The sequence below is a fragment of the Heterocephalus glaber genome, unplaced genomic scaffold (genome assembly GCF_053883595.1).
Source record: "Heterocephalus glaber isolate CG9 unplaced genomic scaffold, H.glaber_assembly_v1.0 deba00000943, whole genome shotgun sequence".
Taxonomy (NCBI): Eukaryota; Metazoa; Chordata; class Mammalia; order Rodentia; family Bathyergidae; genus Heterocephalus; species Heterocephalus glaber.
Genome location: NW_028258175.1, coordinates 7,457,238 through 7,473,323, shown reverse-complemented (window position 1 = coordinate 7,473,323; position 16,086 = coordinate 7,457,238). Strand labels below are relative to the sequence as shown.

General features: G+C 40.9%; 1 long non-coding RNA gene across 4 annotated transcripts in view; it reads left to right on the top strand.

Moving 5' to 3' along the window:
- The first annotated feature begins 7,107 nt into the window (after positions 1 to 7,107).
- The window catches only part of LOC101707262 (uncharacterized), a 42,606-nt gene continuing 33,627 nt past the window's right edge, over positions 7,108 to 16,086 (top strand). The window contains exons 1-3 of one of the 4 annotated variants that reach the window (XR_015450454.1): positions 7,108 to 8,027; positions 13,340 to 13,426; positions 13,926 to 14,099. This is a non-coding gene — a long non-coding RNA (uncharacterized LOC101707262). The remainder of the gene's footprint in view (positions 8,028 to 13,339; positions 13,427 to 13,925; positions 14,100 to 16,086) is intronic. The other 3 variants (XR_015450451.1, XR_015450452.1, XR_015450453.1) reach the window with 3 other exon arrangements.

Below are 16,086 nucleotides of genomic sequence, written 5' to 3'. Positions count from 1 at the left end.
ATAGGAACATCTGTTCATAACTAGCTGCTTTCTACCATACCTGTTTGTGCTAATAATGTGACTCTTGGCAGCGGGCCTTTCTACCTAGCTTCAGGATGAGGATGGGCTATCAGAGGAATCAACCACGTGGTCACTGCAGTCTCCATCCAACCCTTGATCTCTAGGAGGAGCCTGGGGATTGACCTCAATCACCAAGAGCCATCAACCTAATCAATCATGACTGCATATGAAGCCTCAATAAAAACTCTTGAACAATGAAGTTTAGAGAGCTTTTGGGTTGGTGAACACATTGATATGCTTGGTGGGCATCACACTACAAAGGGCATGGGAGCTCTGTGCTCCCCTTGCTGTATGTACCTCATTGTGTGGCTGCTCTTTTGTAATAAATTAGAGTGGTAAGTACAGTATGGCACTTACCTCAGTCCTGGAATCTGTTCTTATGAATTACAAACCAGAGGAGGGATTGTAGAAACCCTAAAATTTGTATATGTGTGAGTACCCTGAGGATGTCATGGTCAGTGGGATCTGAGGTGAGGGCATTCTTTTTTGGCAGGGGGGGTCTTTGCTAATGCAAGATAACTAGGGCCAGGATTGGACTTACTTGTGGGACACTTGATTAGAGTGTTAGAGCACTGGAAAATTGTTTTTCCTTTATATGTGAACCCTTGCTTTTCTCTAACCACTTTTAAGATTTTGTTCTTGTGCTGGACTTCCGGTATTTTGACTATGAAGTGTTGTGGAGAGGTTATCTTCTGATCGTGGCTATTTTTTTATTTTATTTTATTTTATTTTATTTTATTTTGGTACTGGGGATTGAACTCGGGTCCTTACACTTGCAAGACAGGCGGCAGAACAACTGAGCTAAATCCCCAGCCCTATTTGGGGGTTTTATATGCCTCACTTATATGTTAAATTATTTTCCCTTCCTTGGGAAGTTTTCTGCTATTATTTCAGTACACAGATTTTTTTTATCCCATTTGGGCTACTGGATTTTTACTAATTCCAACTAATCTTTGATTAGTTTTCTTTGCTTCATCTAGAAGCTGTTGGATCCATTTTTCATATTCTTTTGTTTTTAAGGTACTTTCATTAATTGGTCACTAACAACACCCCTGTCTTCTACTCTGACACTGTCCTCACATTAGCCATAATTCAATAGGATTTTTAATCTCCTGGATTTTAATTTGGATCCTTTTTATGGACTCTAATTTTTTTATGCTGATCATTCTTGTTTTGCATCATTTTTTAGCTCTGCTAGCTTTTTATTAGTATCTTCTGAAGACTTGGTTATCATTTTATTTATTTGGCCCAATATCTGCTTACTTATATCCTCTGTGAGCTTGTCAAATGTTCTACTGATCTGTTTTATTATCTCCCCTGATATCATTTCATATAATTTCAATGTATGACTTTTAGTTTCCTCCCCTTGGATGCCCCATGGATCAGCTTTGGGGGAGTTGGGAGGTTTTGGAGGCATTTTGTCCTCTCCTATCTCTATTTTTGTTTGTGTTGAGACTTGTGGGTTGATTTGTTATGGAAAGCTTTGTTTCTAGAATGGAGACCTCTTTAATTAATGTCTACCTGTAAGTGGTGTCCTCTGGGCATGGCTAACTATTGGCCTTTCCCTCTGTTCTGAGTTCCAACCACATCTGTTTACTTGGGATGGGAGATTGCAGTGTATCTGGGCCAGTTCTCAGTTCTCCAGCAATGGGCCACAGTATTATTAATGACTTCAAGGCAATCCAGATATTGTCATCCCAAGAAAACTAATTAATAGCAACAGGCATGTCACTTTGGCTATAGTAATAAAATCAACATCAACTATAGCATGAAATACAAATTGAATATTTACAAACCCAAAGGACCAATAATGTATCACCACTTTTAATCACAAAACAGATCTATAATTATAGTACGAACATTAAAAAAAACCAAATATTGACCTGTAATATTGACCTACAGTAAATATCTACTAACAACTTTTCCTGTGTTAACAATAAAATAGTATTCAACAGCAATAGTGTAAAGTTAACTAGCTATCTAGAGATTCATAAAACTTACTAGTTGTACTCATAAAGGTAGAGAAGATTGGGAATGAGAGAGTAAAAAAAACCAAAATTTAAAAAATTAATCAATAAGATATGAGAAGGAGGAGAGCAAAGTGAGATAGGGAATCCTATTGAGGAGTAAAAGGAAATTAATAGTGTTAAAGAACGGTTGCAGGATGAACAAACAAGACAAAGAAAGATAAGCAGAGAGCAAAATACAGGAAATAAAAGAAGGATAAAAAGGAAGAGAAAAAATTGAAAGAGGAAAAGAGAAAAGGAAAGAAAGTAAAAGAGGAAAAAAGGCAGAAAAACTCCAAGCTCCCCCTAAACCTGATGGATGAAAGATAAAAATAATTTTTAAAATAGGTAAGTCAAAAAAAGATTGAGTCAAAGAAAAAAATCCTGAATGAGTGGTTTATTCCCAAGATATCCAGTCTTGAGATCCAGTCAGTCACAATTTTCTCCACCTAGCTTTACAGTCTATGGGTTTTTGAGGTACCCTCCTTGCACCAGTGGCCCCTCTGTCCATTCACCCCAGACTGTGGTTACTGTCCAAGCTGAGATGTATCCTTGCTCCCATTGGTAGATGGGAAAGGCTATTGCCCTTCTGGTCTCTGCTAGATGTGGGCCACAGGGTGAGGATTCAAGTGGACTGTCAGATTTAATATTAACAGTCATGGGAGGTGCTCCCTTCTCTCCCCAGGCATCGTCTTCATACAGGATCAGGTTCTTACCTCTGCCGCCCTATGCCAAGGGGAAGCAAAATGTAGAGCCAGGTTAGAATTGATGGTAGTTGTGCCCTCGTGTTAGGGATGACCTTGCACAGGCCTGCTCGCTTGTGTCAAGGGGGTGCTATGCATCCAGCATGGGCTTGCGTCTTGCTCGCGTTGGAGACACACCCAATTTTGTTTCTTCTACAGTACTTTTATGTAATTTTTATTGGCTTTTCAGTGAATTACAACTAACATCTTAATTTATAATAATCTAGTTTTAATTAGTGCCAATGTAATTCCCATAGTATACAAAAAAATCTGCCACTCTACACCTCTGTTCCCCTCCAGGGTTGTTATAGTTATCACATCTTTATACATTTTATATATATACACACACACACACACACACACACACACACACACACACACACTTTGTTTGTTAAATCAGCACTGATTCATAGTTTTTATACAATTTTTAAAAATACTATAGGAAAATGCATTACAGACCATTAATTCTGACATTTTTTCTATAAAACCTTCGCTACTGTTCTTTATTTCTTCATGTATGTGTTTTGTTTTGTTTTGCAGTACTAGGGATTAAACCCACACTGAACTATGTTCCAGCCTCACCCCCTCCTTTTAATTTTAAGGCAGGATCTTGCTAAGTCGCTAAACTGGCCAAATCGGGCCCAGACTTGTGCTCCTGCCTCAGCCTCCTAGAATGCTGGAATTATAGGTGAGCACCACTGTGCCTGGCTTATGTGTGTTATAAGATTTGTTTGCTTTCAAAATTAACTTAAATAGCAGACATTGATTTAAAGAAAAATACTGATGAAATACAAAATAATAGTAATGAAATAATACTGATGAAATAATAGACAAAGCAAGCCCATAAAGGTCACTCAGCTCCTGCCTGCCTCCTCTTCCCCCAGCCCATGAGGCCAGCTCTGAAGCCCTGAAACTCCCCCAGTGCCTTCCACATGTGCCCTCCCCATGATCAGCATCCAAAGACTCACCAAAGTTTCCTCAAAGATGCATTAGGTGTCCTGAGTACCCTGGGCCCTTCCTGGCTACCAAGTAGAATGATTCTGCAGTCCCCGCTTCCTAGAACCCAAAGCCCCAAAGTGAGGTGCCCAGCCATCCAGGGAAGCAGCAGGGACAGAAATGTGATATTAGGAGGTGAAGCATGGTTGGAGGAAGTGGGTCACTGGGGGCATGGCCTGACAGGATCTAGTTCCCTCCCTTTTCATTGAGCTCTCTGTTTCCAGCTACCATGCCATGAGTACTTCTCCTCTGCCATCTCCCTCCGCCATGCTGCCCTGCCTTTGAGCCTTCTGACTTGGGACTGAAACATCTACAATCTGAGTCAAAATAAACCTCTATTTCCTGAAGTTGTGGGTGTCAGGTATTTTGTCCCAGCAGGAAGAAAGTAACTAAAATAGATTTTGTTACCAGAAGTGAGGTAATTGCTGTGATGCTACCTGACCATGTGATTCAGAAGCCTTTGAAACTGGCTTGTAGGAGGAGTCTGGAACAGTTTGGAGATGCTAGCAGAAGAAGCAGGCTTAGAAGGCTGTGAGCTCAGCTTAACGGGAGATTCTGGTCAGATCTCAGACCAGAATGTTGACAATAATGCAGCTGGTAAAGACCAGATTTGAGAGGTTTTACTTGGGAAGAAGGACTGCACTAGACTTCCAGCCATGTGTATTATTTTCTAGCAAAAAGTGTGTCTGCATTTTGCTCATATCCAGAAACTGCAGAAGACTGAGATTAAGGGTGGCAGACTAATTAATCTGTAGAAGAAATTTCAAGGCAGCCTAATGTTGATGCAGTGGAATGGCTACTGTTGGGAGCTTTTAGCCAGCTCTACCTTGAGAATGGAGGACAAGTGCCCCAGGTGAATGATTTAAAAAGTACTGAGTTTGGCCAGAAAAGAAGCACTGATAAAGTTGGGATCTGCAAAGATGTAACAGAGATCTTGGTTACTGAAAAGATTACCATTAATGGATGCACATTGAGGCCCCATTCCTTTCTATCCCTCTATTTTTACCTTTTGGAATAGGAATGTTTATCCTATGCCATTGTATGTTGGAAGTGTTTAATTTTCTTTTCATTTTTACAGGGGCTCACAGATAAAGAGTTTGTTTCAAATCTCAGAGAAGACTTTGGACTGAGATTTTCAGCAATATTGAGACTGTTGGGACTTTGGCAACCCTTAGAGATGGACTAAACACATTTTGTTTAAAAGACTATGCATGAGATTTTGGGGGCCAGGGATGGGATGTTATAGTTCATATCTAGATGTCCCACCAAAGCCTCATGTGCTAATTGATGGGGCTTTGGGGAGGTGATTGAATCATGGGTGTGAGATACTCATCAGTGGGTTAATCTACTGATAAATTTATAGCTAAATGTGATGTTGGGAGGTGAAGCCTGGTTGGAGGAGGTGGATTACTGGGGGCGTGGCCTGGCATGGTCTATTTCCCTCCCTCCTCCTTGATCTCTCTCTCTCTGTTTCCTGCTGCCATGTCATGAGCTCTTTCTCCTCTGCCATGCTCCTCTGCCATGCTGCTCTGCCTTAGACCTAGCTGACTATGGACTGAAGCTTCTATAAACTATGAGCCCAAATAAACCTCTCTTTCCTTAATTTGTGGATGTTAGGCATTTTGTTCCAGCAATGAGAAAATAGCTAAGATAATAATTTTCAAAAGAAGTTGGCTCTTCTATAAAACTTGGACAAAGTCATTTCAGTAAACAAATGATAACAACTAGGAGCAAGTGTAGGAAAAGATGCTCATCATTTCCAGAGAATAGCAAGGCCCAACAACAAAGAGATACTATTAGACCTAGTAATTATTTTTAAAGATACTATAGCTAAGGTCTTGTCACTGCTGATCCAGAATGAGAACCATTACTCATCATCACCTACTTTTTAGTCTTTCTGACTGGGTTCCCTCCCCATATATATCCCTCATATCAAGAGTCTACATTTGTAAGATAATCTTTGACCTAGAAGATTTAGAGTCCAAGAACAAAATTAAAGACTATTCTTTTAAAATAGCATGTTTTTTTCCTTGCCATCTTTAAGAAGGAAAGAAAAATGAAGTCGGAAAGACGGGAAACAGGGACCTTTTATTCTGATTCTTATTGGAACAGATGGAGTCCCCTACAGCAACATGAGAAATTTAACTCCTGTACAGGATTTAGGGTCAGATAAGCAGACAATTAGGATGGGCATGATTGAATAACCAAATTAAGAGGCTATAAAGCTGCTTTCTTTTTTTTGGTACTGGGGCTCGAACTTAGGACCTTGAGCTTGCAAAGCAGGCAGCAGAACCAAAAAAAGCTGCTTTATATTGGGGTGATTTCTTCAAGGTTTCTGTATTCTCAATTCAATATCTGAGTAATAAAGTGATGTCCAAAAGTTATTCTCTGTTCTGTTACTTTTAACTATAGTATAATTCTCTTTGGCTGCTATCCCCGTACCTGTCACAGATCTCTGGAAACTGATTTCAGTATTTACAAAACTTATTTCCAGGCTGCCCATCTTTAAGGGTGGGTATTTTATTTAGCTCTAGCTTGCATATAGTTCTGGGCCTCTACCATACTATCTGTGCCCCTAACTTTCCCAGGAGTGTGTCTGTAAAAGTTTCCCAGTTGACTTCACTGATGACCTTCTTTAAAATTCTTTTAGTAATCTCTTTCACGATCCCTTCCTACCTTCCATCTACCTTTTCACCTCTCAGCAAGAGTCAGGTCTTCTACTAACCACGTCAAATGCACTGCATCGTTTAATCCTACTACAACCCTCATAGGAACATTGGTGCTATTACCTTCATTGTCCTTGGGAGACTCAGAGGATTTAAGGGATTTGACCAGGTAAGCTGGTATGCAAGTCAATGTCCCTATCAGGAGACAGGAAACCACAAAGCAACTTGAAAAGGTTAAGTTTAAAAATTATTAACCATAATGGGATTATCTTAATAAGTAGGTGCTCTTATTGAGACTATTCTCAGGAATAACCTACTCTGCGGCTGAAAGAAAGTACTCAAGGAAGAAGCCAACTTGCAAACACTTCCCTATTGCCAAATGAGAACACCTGTTGGATCTGGCAAGCAGGAAACACTTCTGCATACCTCACTGGCAACCTCATTTAATGGGGGGCGAGGGCCACGGAATAGCCACACCTATGCTGTAGTAGGAGCCAGAATAACCCAAAGAGAAAACGCCTCCCTAGAAAGAGAAGCTCCTAGCCCTCCAGTGCCCTCTCCTGACAAAGCTTCACCTCAGGTCGGTTCAAAACCGTTTGGCACTGAGCAGTAATACATCGCTACTTGGCAGAGCAGGGGTGGGCGAATTTGCCCTCTGATAGTCAGAACCCAGAACCTGTGGTTCTAACCATTAAGCTACACGGGAGATGGGTACTGGGATGGGGTCGACCAAGAGAAGCGAGCCCTAGTGAACTTGGGGAGCTTGAGAAATGTGTGAGGTGAAGTCAACTGGGTAACGGGCGGGTCAGGGCAGTGGGCCGGGGCGAGACGAAGCAGGTGCGGAGTCTCGCGCGCTGAGAGTCCAGGGCTGAAGCAGCGCCAAGGCGGCGCAGGCTGGGGAAGGGACGAGAGCACAGTGCACGTGCTGGGTTGCCCCACGACGGGCGCCTCCGGGTGGTTCGCATGAGGGGTTTACAGAACCCTGCGCGCGTGCCTCTGGAAGTTCTCTAACCCCATACACCCTGGAAGGGGGCAGCCATTGAATCCCCTCAGGCTCCCTGCCGCCTGCGTCTACATCCGCTCAGGGAGAACCTGACGCGCGAGGGAGCGGAGGTCCGGAGGAAGCGACCACAGAGGAGGCGACGCGAGGGTGAAGGACCTGGGGAACGAGCGAAGGGTGTCCAGGCGGAGCTCAGTGCACTAGGCGCAGAGAGGGAAAGGATGGTGTTTTCGAGAGGGGAGAGCAAGCGGCGCACTGGGCTGCAGAGAATAGCGGGAGCAGGCTGGGTTTCGGGTAGTGGGCTCTCGGCGGGGAAAGGACTGAGACCAAGTCGGCCTGTACCTTGAAGGCACCCGTAGGGTCCTTCTTTTGTAGCAAAGCGCCTCGGCTCCGCCCCCGCACGTGCCCCGGCCCGCCCCGCCCCAGCGGAGCCAGCCCACGAGGCCCCGGCCACGGCCCTGCCCGCGGCGGCTGCACGCGGAGCGGTTGTGGGCCGTTGGGAGGCGGCGCCGGCCGTGAAGCGCGCACCCTGAACAGCGGAGCGGCGGTCTGAGTGGTGAGTGTCCCGCCGCGCCGCCCCGCCCCGCCCCGCCGTTGCTCCCCGACGCCCTACACGCCCTCATCCGCGCCCTGGCCGGAGGCGTCGGATCCCCTACTCCACTCACAGAACGGAACGGGCGGTGGGCCGGTGCCCCTGACCCTCGGTTTCGGCCGTCGCGTAGAGAAAAGCGAGGGTTTGGGAGCGCGGTCCCCACGGGCTCTGGTCTACGCAGCCACGGACTGGCGTCGCTCCCATCTGCGCGTCCCGTCTGTGTGGGTCTCGGCCGCACCATCCCCTCGGGGTTCCTCGTCGGGTGAGGGTCGCGATACCAGGCAGCCTGCTCGGTTAGCGCCCAGCCTGCCGGACGGGTCTGCGCCTGCTCGGGGGCTGGAGAGGCCGGGCTGTCTCCTAGCTCCAGGGAAATTAGCCTGTTTCCCCACAGCCAGCACGGACACAGAAACGCAAAGCAGGGCTTAGCCCAGACAAACCACCACCACCCAGACAGCCGAAATAAATCAGACACTCAGGAGTCTTATTTTGAGTGTGTAGTATTCAATCACAGTGGTTTTAGAGGCAAATGTCTTGTTCCTGACCAGTTCAAAATGTGTTTCTTCTGACTTGAGATAAATTGCTGGATTTGTATAAGCATCAGTTTCCTCATCTTCTAGGAAAAAGGATACCGATACCCAACTCAGGGTGGTTATGATGATATTTAAAATGCTGGGATATAGTAAATGGTCAATAAATGGCAAAAAGGATGTGAAAGTTAAGTGCTATATATAGGTAGTTCAGTTTGTCTTTACACTTCATTGTAGAGCTAGTAATGAGGACGATACCCATTACACCTCAGCGCTGTATTGGGGATTTAGCCAGTGGAATCAGCCAAGGGAAAACAAGAATAAACCTATCTCTGTCTGTAGACATAAATACTTAACTCAAGAGAATCGATACTGAAACCAACACAAAAGCTTCAAGATGGTAGAGCATACAAAGTTAATATAAAAATCTATAGCTTTTGCACACATACACGCCATAACCCAATAGAAAAGAGACTACAATAGTAGCGAAAAGCCAAAATACTTATAAATAATGTAGCAAAAATATACAAAGTTTACATAAGAAAAACTTTAAGGCCCTCTTCTAAGATTAAGAAACAGATCTGAACAATGGAAAAACGTCCCTTGTTCTTGAATAGAATGACCTATCGTCATAAAAATGCCAATTTTCTTCTTTTAGCATATGCTTATGCTATTCCAATAAAAATAAGTTTGTGTGAAACAATAAGCATAAAAAATAACTGGGAAAACACTGAAGGTAAGTTTCCTGAGATAAAGGCAAACTCTACCAGATAGTAAAGCATACCATAATGTCTCTGTAGTTAAAAAATATATGGCATTAGCGCCTGAATTGAAAGACAGACAAATGGAATGAAATAGAAAATTGAGAAGCCAAAGTATATATAGAAATTTCATCTATAACATGAGTAACATCCCAACCTACTGAGCAGAAACTACACTTTTTAATAAATGGTGTTGGAACAAATAAGCAGTTGGAAAAATACAAATTATGAGAGTGGGAAAAAATCTGTCAAAATCTACTCACAGTGAACATATGATAACATATGAACAAATATGAAAAATCAAAAGACATGACTAATTGGGAGAATAAGGTATCACAAAGATAAAGAATTCTATAAATTGGAGGGAAGGAGAAACAACTACTAGAAAAATGGAAGGAAACAAGATTCAAAGAAAAATGCCCCTTAAAGGTATTTTTAAAGGTAAAGAGAAATACTAACAGTAGGATAAATGGCAATTAAAACTGAGATACCATTACTTTGATTTGCAGAATTTCAAAAGCCTTACAACATTGTTAGTGAAGTTTTGAGAAAACATACTCCAAACTCTGGGCCCTACAATAGTGTATTTTTATACTTTATATATATATATTTTTTGTTACTATGAACATTTAGGTCCCCTTTAATCACTGTTTAATGTACCCTATAATTTATGTTTTATTCAGTAAGTCTAATATATACCCTTATGGTTTTGTCTGTGTTGCTTTTCTTGGACTGCCCTGTTTAATTCTCTTATTATCAGTGTGCTGATATAATTGTTTTAAGTACCTTTTTCTTGGTATCTCCTGTAGGTGGGTTTTGGGTATTATTGGGAACATAGATATAATTGTTATATATTTATTGTAAATTGTGGATGTGTGCAATATGAAGTCCTCTTCTTTTCCTTTGGTCCTGAACTCTATTGCATCTGCTCTTTATTGCTTGTAATACTTGTGTGTTATAACTTGGCATTTGAAAAAATTTTTTCAGCCTTCTTTGAATCATCATTTATATATAGTGAAATCCTGAGATATTAAGTGTACTTGATCTATATTAACAAATGCATAACAAAACACAAACATTACCATCATCCCAGAAAGTCCTGTCCTGCCTGAGTTAAAGAATCCCCGACTGCCTCCAGTTTTGAAGATTTGTTAGAAGGACTAACAGGACTCATGGTTATACTCATGGTTAAGCTTTATTACATTGATGTAGGAAGAACATACAGCTGAATCAAAAGGAAAAACAAAATCTATGGCAACTCATACACAACTGTCTTTATATTATTTACTTCCCAATAGGGGTCACAGTCTTTTCTCAGCAGTAAGTATGAAGTTTGTGCAATGTTTCTACCTGGCTCCATTAGAGTCTCAGCACCCAAGTCTCTGATTAGGTAGGGATTTGTCAAATAGGGGCTCTTTTCCTATCATGTACCAAAATTCCACCTTCCTTACGAAAAGCAGCTGTTCATCATTTGAGGCAGCCTTGCATAGTGAGTTTAAGTTCAGACCAAACTTCATACCAAGATCCTCTCTCAAAAAAAAACCCAAAATGTCACTAACTCAAAAAAAGACAAAGAATAATATAGTAGGCTAGGAAAAAATAAGCATAAATGATATTTAAAATATTTCCAAGAGTACGTAGCAGAAGGAATAGAAAATTAGAAAAAAGGAAAAAATATAAAAATTTAATTAAAAAAAAGAAAATTGAAAAGAGGAAGTAGTAGAAAGAGGGAAGTTAAGAAAGTAAAAAGAGTCTGGGGATTTAGCTCAGTGGTGCCACCGACTGCCTGGTAAGCCAAAGGTCTGCAGTTCAATCCCTGGTCACAAAAAGAAAGTAAAAAGAGAGGGAATATAAATGGGAGGTGAGAGAGACAAGAGATAGTCCACCCCATCCTCTCTGGGTCTCAACTCTAGGCTCTGGTTTCGTCTCAGCACACCCAGACCCTGTGATTTCATGGCGTTTAGGGTTGAGGAGGAGGCTGGCCCACAGCTATTTCTCTCCACCGGCGGGCCCCAGCAGCTGCAGACCTTCAAGTTTCTCTCTGTTCTCGGTGTGGTGGGGAGGCTCACAGCCCAAGCCATGAATGTGGATCAGTCTGATCAGTCTCTCAGCGCTCCCCTTCCTTTCGCACCACCTGCAGCCCTCCCTCAGTTCCCTGAGGCTCTCTCTGGCCTGCCTGCGGTTCCCTCAGAGAGAGCCCAGTGCTTGGGAGGAAAAGCTGGAGTGTGGGCTGTCTGGTTCATCTGCCCCCGGCTGTCACCACTTCCAGCCGCTGCAGCCCTCCGGGTTCCAGTCTGGGCCACAGCTCGAGGGCACTGGTGAGTGGGGAGGCGCTGATCTGCTGTCTTCCTCTCTGGGTCTGTTGGCGCAGGAGATTGGGGAGCTGGCGGGGATGGTGGCTGGGGTGAACTCCAAGCACAACCACCAGCGTGGGCTTCTTCCCATGGAAGCGGAGTGGTGTCTGGGTTAGGGGGTGGCTTAGATTTTCCTGAAAGCTTCCTGTTTCTATACCTGCTTTCACTATTCCCTTTAAGTTACGTTCCAATGGTTGGTGTCCCTACCACCTCTTGTAGTCATGCAGGGACTGACCTTGGTATCTTGGAGCAATCAGCCCAGCTTCCTCTCTGTTATTGTGATTGTAACTGCATATACTTAGCTTGGTTTTAATTTTTTATGGGCAGAATGTTAGATTTTGATAGGGCCTCTTTCTTATTATTTGTGCTCTTAACATCCGCTTTAAGAAAGTACGTAGTAGTAGAGATTTTCTAGTAGTATTTATGTTTATGTATATGCAGAAAGATTGTAGTAATGGTTGACTTTAGCATCATGATATTTTTCTTCAGAGATTTATTGTTTGTGGCAGGCAGCAGCTGCAGCAGTAGGCATTTGCAATGTGGAATCACCTTTGTCTGGTATCAAGGATTGAGTTGTTTTTTTTTTGAGACAGGGCCTGGCTGTGCAGTTCAGGCTGGGCTTGAACTCACTATGTAGCCCAGGCTGGCCGTGAACTCCCAGTGATCCTCCTGCCTGGGCCTCCCGTGCTAGTGCTGAGATTACAGGCATTCGACACCCAGGCCCTGTAAGGATCAAGATTAATTGACACTGATTGCAATACCTAGAAGATCATTTTTTTCCAGGTTCCAGATTACTTATAAACCAAAGTCTTAATCTTATGCTTCCCCTTCCTAGTCTTTAATTCCAGCACTTGCCCTCATAGTCCTAAGAGTTAAATTCAAGTATTCCAGATCACACTGTTAGTGGTAGAGCTGAGACTTTGATGTAGGCAGTCTGATTTCAGATCTAGGGGTTATGCCATCCACATGTGAGGGATAGGTTTTATCTGCTTGTTTCCCACTATAGAGCTATATCTAACATAACACATAGTAAGTGTTGGGCAAACTCCCATTAAACGTAAGAATTAATATTCTCTTAGTTCATTTGAGTGCTGTTAGAAAGTAACGTAAGCTGTTTGGCTTATAAACAGAAATGTATTGCTCACAGTTTCAGAGGCTGGGACATCCAAGATTAAGAAGTCTGCAGATTCAGTGCCTTGTGAGGCCCCTTTCTTGGTTCATAGATACCTGCCTTTTCTTTATGTCCTCACAGGGTGAAAGTGATGCAGGCTTTCTCTGAGTCTTCTTTTATAAGGGTACAAATCCCATTCTAATCACCTCCCAAAGTCCATTGCAAATCTGTTCCCTTTAGTAGTGTTATTAATGCCAGTTACTTCCAGAACTGGAAAGTTGAATCAACAAATTACTGATCTTTGTTTAATGCTTGATATTTTGTACATATCAGGATCTTCATTAGATGTTGAATAAACTAAAAATACAGGAATAAACAACTCAAATATTTCAAATGTTTATTCTTTTTTATTGTCATCTTTAAAGCTTGATTAGAAAATTAAGGAATTAATTTAATTTACTCATGTAAAATATAGGTATTGTTGATAGTCTTAATTTTTTTTTCTTTTTTAAAATCTTTATAGAGTTGAACTTACACTCCTTTTAGAAGAATGGCTTTGTTGGAGTTCAGAAAGCTTATGATTCTTCTCTGGAAGAGTTTTACTTTAAAGGTAAGTTGAACTATATATATAAAACATATATATGTAAGTATATATAAAATATATGTAAGTATATATACAGAGTTAAGTTGAACTATATATAGTTCAGTAGTTCAAAGGCCACCAGGGGAAATTCTGACAGCCTGAGCACTTCATTTTAATTTATGTTGTTTTACTTTTCTCATTTCTGGGGTTGGACCTATCTGTTCTACACATAGACTTTTTACAGAGTGAAATAACAGCACAGTGCCACATAGAAAGGAGAAAAAGTCCATGAAATTGCTACTATCAAAGTGAAGCAATGTTTACTGACCATGTATGTTTTCATTATGGGGTATATGTTAATATAAAATTATTAGCCATTGTAAATTTAATGACAGGAAAATTAATATAATCTTTTTTTTTTTTTTACCCTTCTAGAGGTGGAAATCTATGGCTTTAGTTGGGGAGATACTCATAACAGTTATGTTTGGTATTTCATTTTTGGGACTATGCAATATTCTTCTTTCAGGGAAGGTTGGACCTTTCAGTTATACTGCTTTTCCTGTCAGTCATGTACCTTCATTCATCAGAGCACCCATCGCTTTTCCTTATCCTTGGGAATTGGCTTACGTGCCTTCCAAAAGTGTTGTGGTACAGAATATTGTTGAAAACGTGAAAAAGGACTTAAACACCAATATGCAAGGTTAGAAACTGAAGTTTTCTGAAAACACATATTATTAAATTGTTTTAGCAAAGACTTACTTAAAACCCTTTTAGCTAGACAATTGTCTTCCATGTAAAACACTGTGGGATAGTTACATAACCAGGTATTAATGCCCTAAGTACAATATTATAAACTTTGTTAAACTCAAGAGTTAAATTCATATAAAAATTTCCCTTGAAGAGTCCTGAACAAATAGTAAGTCTTTTTGTTTCTTGTTGTTTTTCTAAAACCTATGTAAGTATGACTTCCAAGAATATGATGGTATGTAACAAATACACAAAGACACAGGATAAGCACAAGTCTTTCTTCTGAATGCATACTCAGTAGTCAGTTATTTAAAACATTGTTCATATAAATATATTACACAAATCATAGATTGTATCTTAGTCTGTTTTAGGTTACTATAATAACTCAAGCTAATAATCTATAAAGAAAAGAGATTTATTTAGCACACAGTTTTAGATTGAATATCCAAGAATGAGTGGCCCTGTTTATTTAGCATCCAGTGAGGATCTCCTTGGCTACATCACAGGTTTTCCCTGGGTACATTTGGTGAAGCGTGGAGGCATGTTTGAGACAAATAGAGCACACGGAGATACAGGAACCTAGAGAGATTCAGGGACAGGCCTGTTCTTTTCCTAACAACCCACTGTCATAGGAACCAGCCAGAGTTCTGTGAAAACCGTGTTAATCCCTTCCAAGGATGGTGGCATTAGTAATCTAATTATCCTAGACCTACCTCTTAAAGATTTTACCACCTCAACATTACCATAACTGAGGACCAAGCTTCTGTCATAACAGACTTTTGAGCAACATACTCAAACTATATCCAACCATAATAAAGTGCTTCAGAAAGATGGGCAGAATTATTTTAACAGTTTCCAATTCTTCATTTACGTTCGCATTCTCAAACCAATTTCTCTCCTCTTTCTCCCAGACATAAACATTGTCAAAAGTTTTGTGGACAGCTCTCTAGAGACCTTCTTCTTTTATATAAACATAGACATGTGTACACACATACACAGTTATTTAGTCATGTATTTTTCAATTATTTTGCCTCAAGGGATTTGAAAGTCCTGGAGAGTAGATGCTGTCTAAAGACATTTCTTACTTAAAATAAATACTGAAGCAGAATAATGCCTCATTCCTTAATAATTTTTGAAATATGTAATACAAGTATACCAACAGTTACCAATAATTTTGGGTTATCCAAAATATTTAATTTCAACTCTGTTTCTTCTTTCATGCATTCCAAAATTTTTAGAAATGTGTTGCTTTAAATTCCAAACATTTGAAGGTTTGTGGTATGTTTTTGTTATTGATTTCTACTGTAATTTCCCTTTAACCATTAATCATTTAATGAGTTCAGTTTTTTGAAATTTTGAGAATTTTCTGTGATTAGTATGTGGTATATTTTGATAAATGTTTTATGTTTGTATGGGCTTCATATATTTCTCATTCTCCTTCTCCTCCTCCTCTTTCTCTCCCCTCACATTTTTTTTTTTTTGAGACAGGGTCTCTCTGTGTTGTACAGACTGGCCTCAAACTCTCAATTCTCCCTCCTCAAAAAATGTTTTGACATTTATAACATATTTATAGCCATTCATCCAGATTGTTTCCCGCTTACAGACGGGAAGGGCTGTGATCAACCCACAAATTAGATTTTTCTCTCTCTCTGTCTCTGCAGTCGTAGGCTTTTCTTCAGAAAGAGATTTTGACAATTACGTTAAGCCAGATTAATAACTCTAAAAAGGTTCTGGCTGCTATTGTTTTTGACCATGACTTCCAAAATAGCAATGATCCTCTGCCACTTAAGGTGAGAAAATTTTATGTAGAAACTTTATGATTGTACTTCCAGTATCCTGAGATTTAACAAAGTAGAAATATCATTATTTTATTTAGTAAGTGAAGAATCTAACTTACTCAAGATCATGCTGCTTGTACATGGTGAGGCTTGAATATAAAT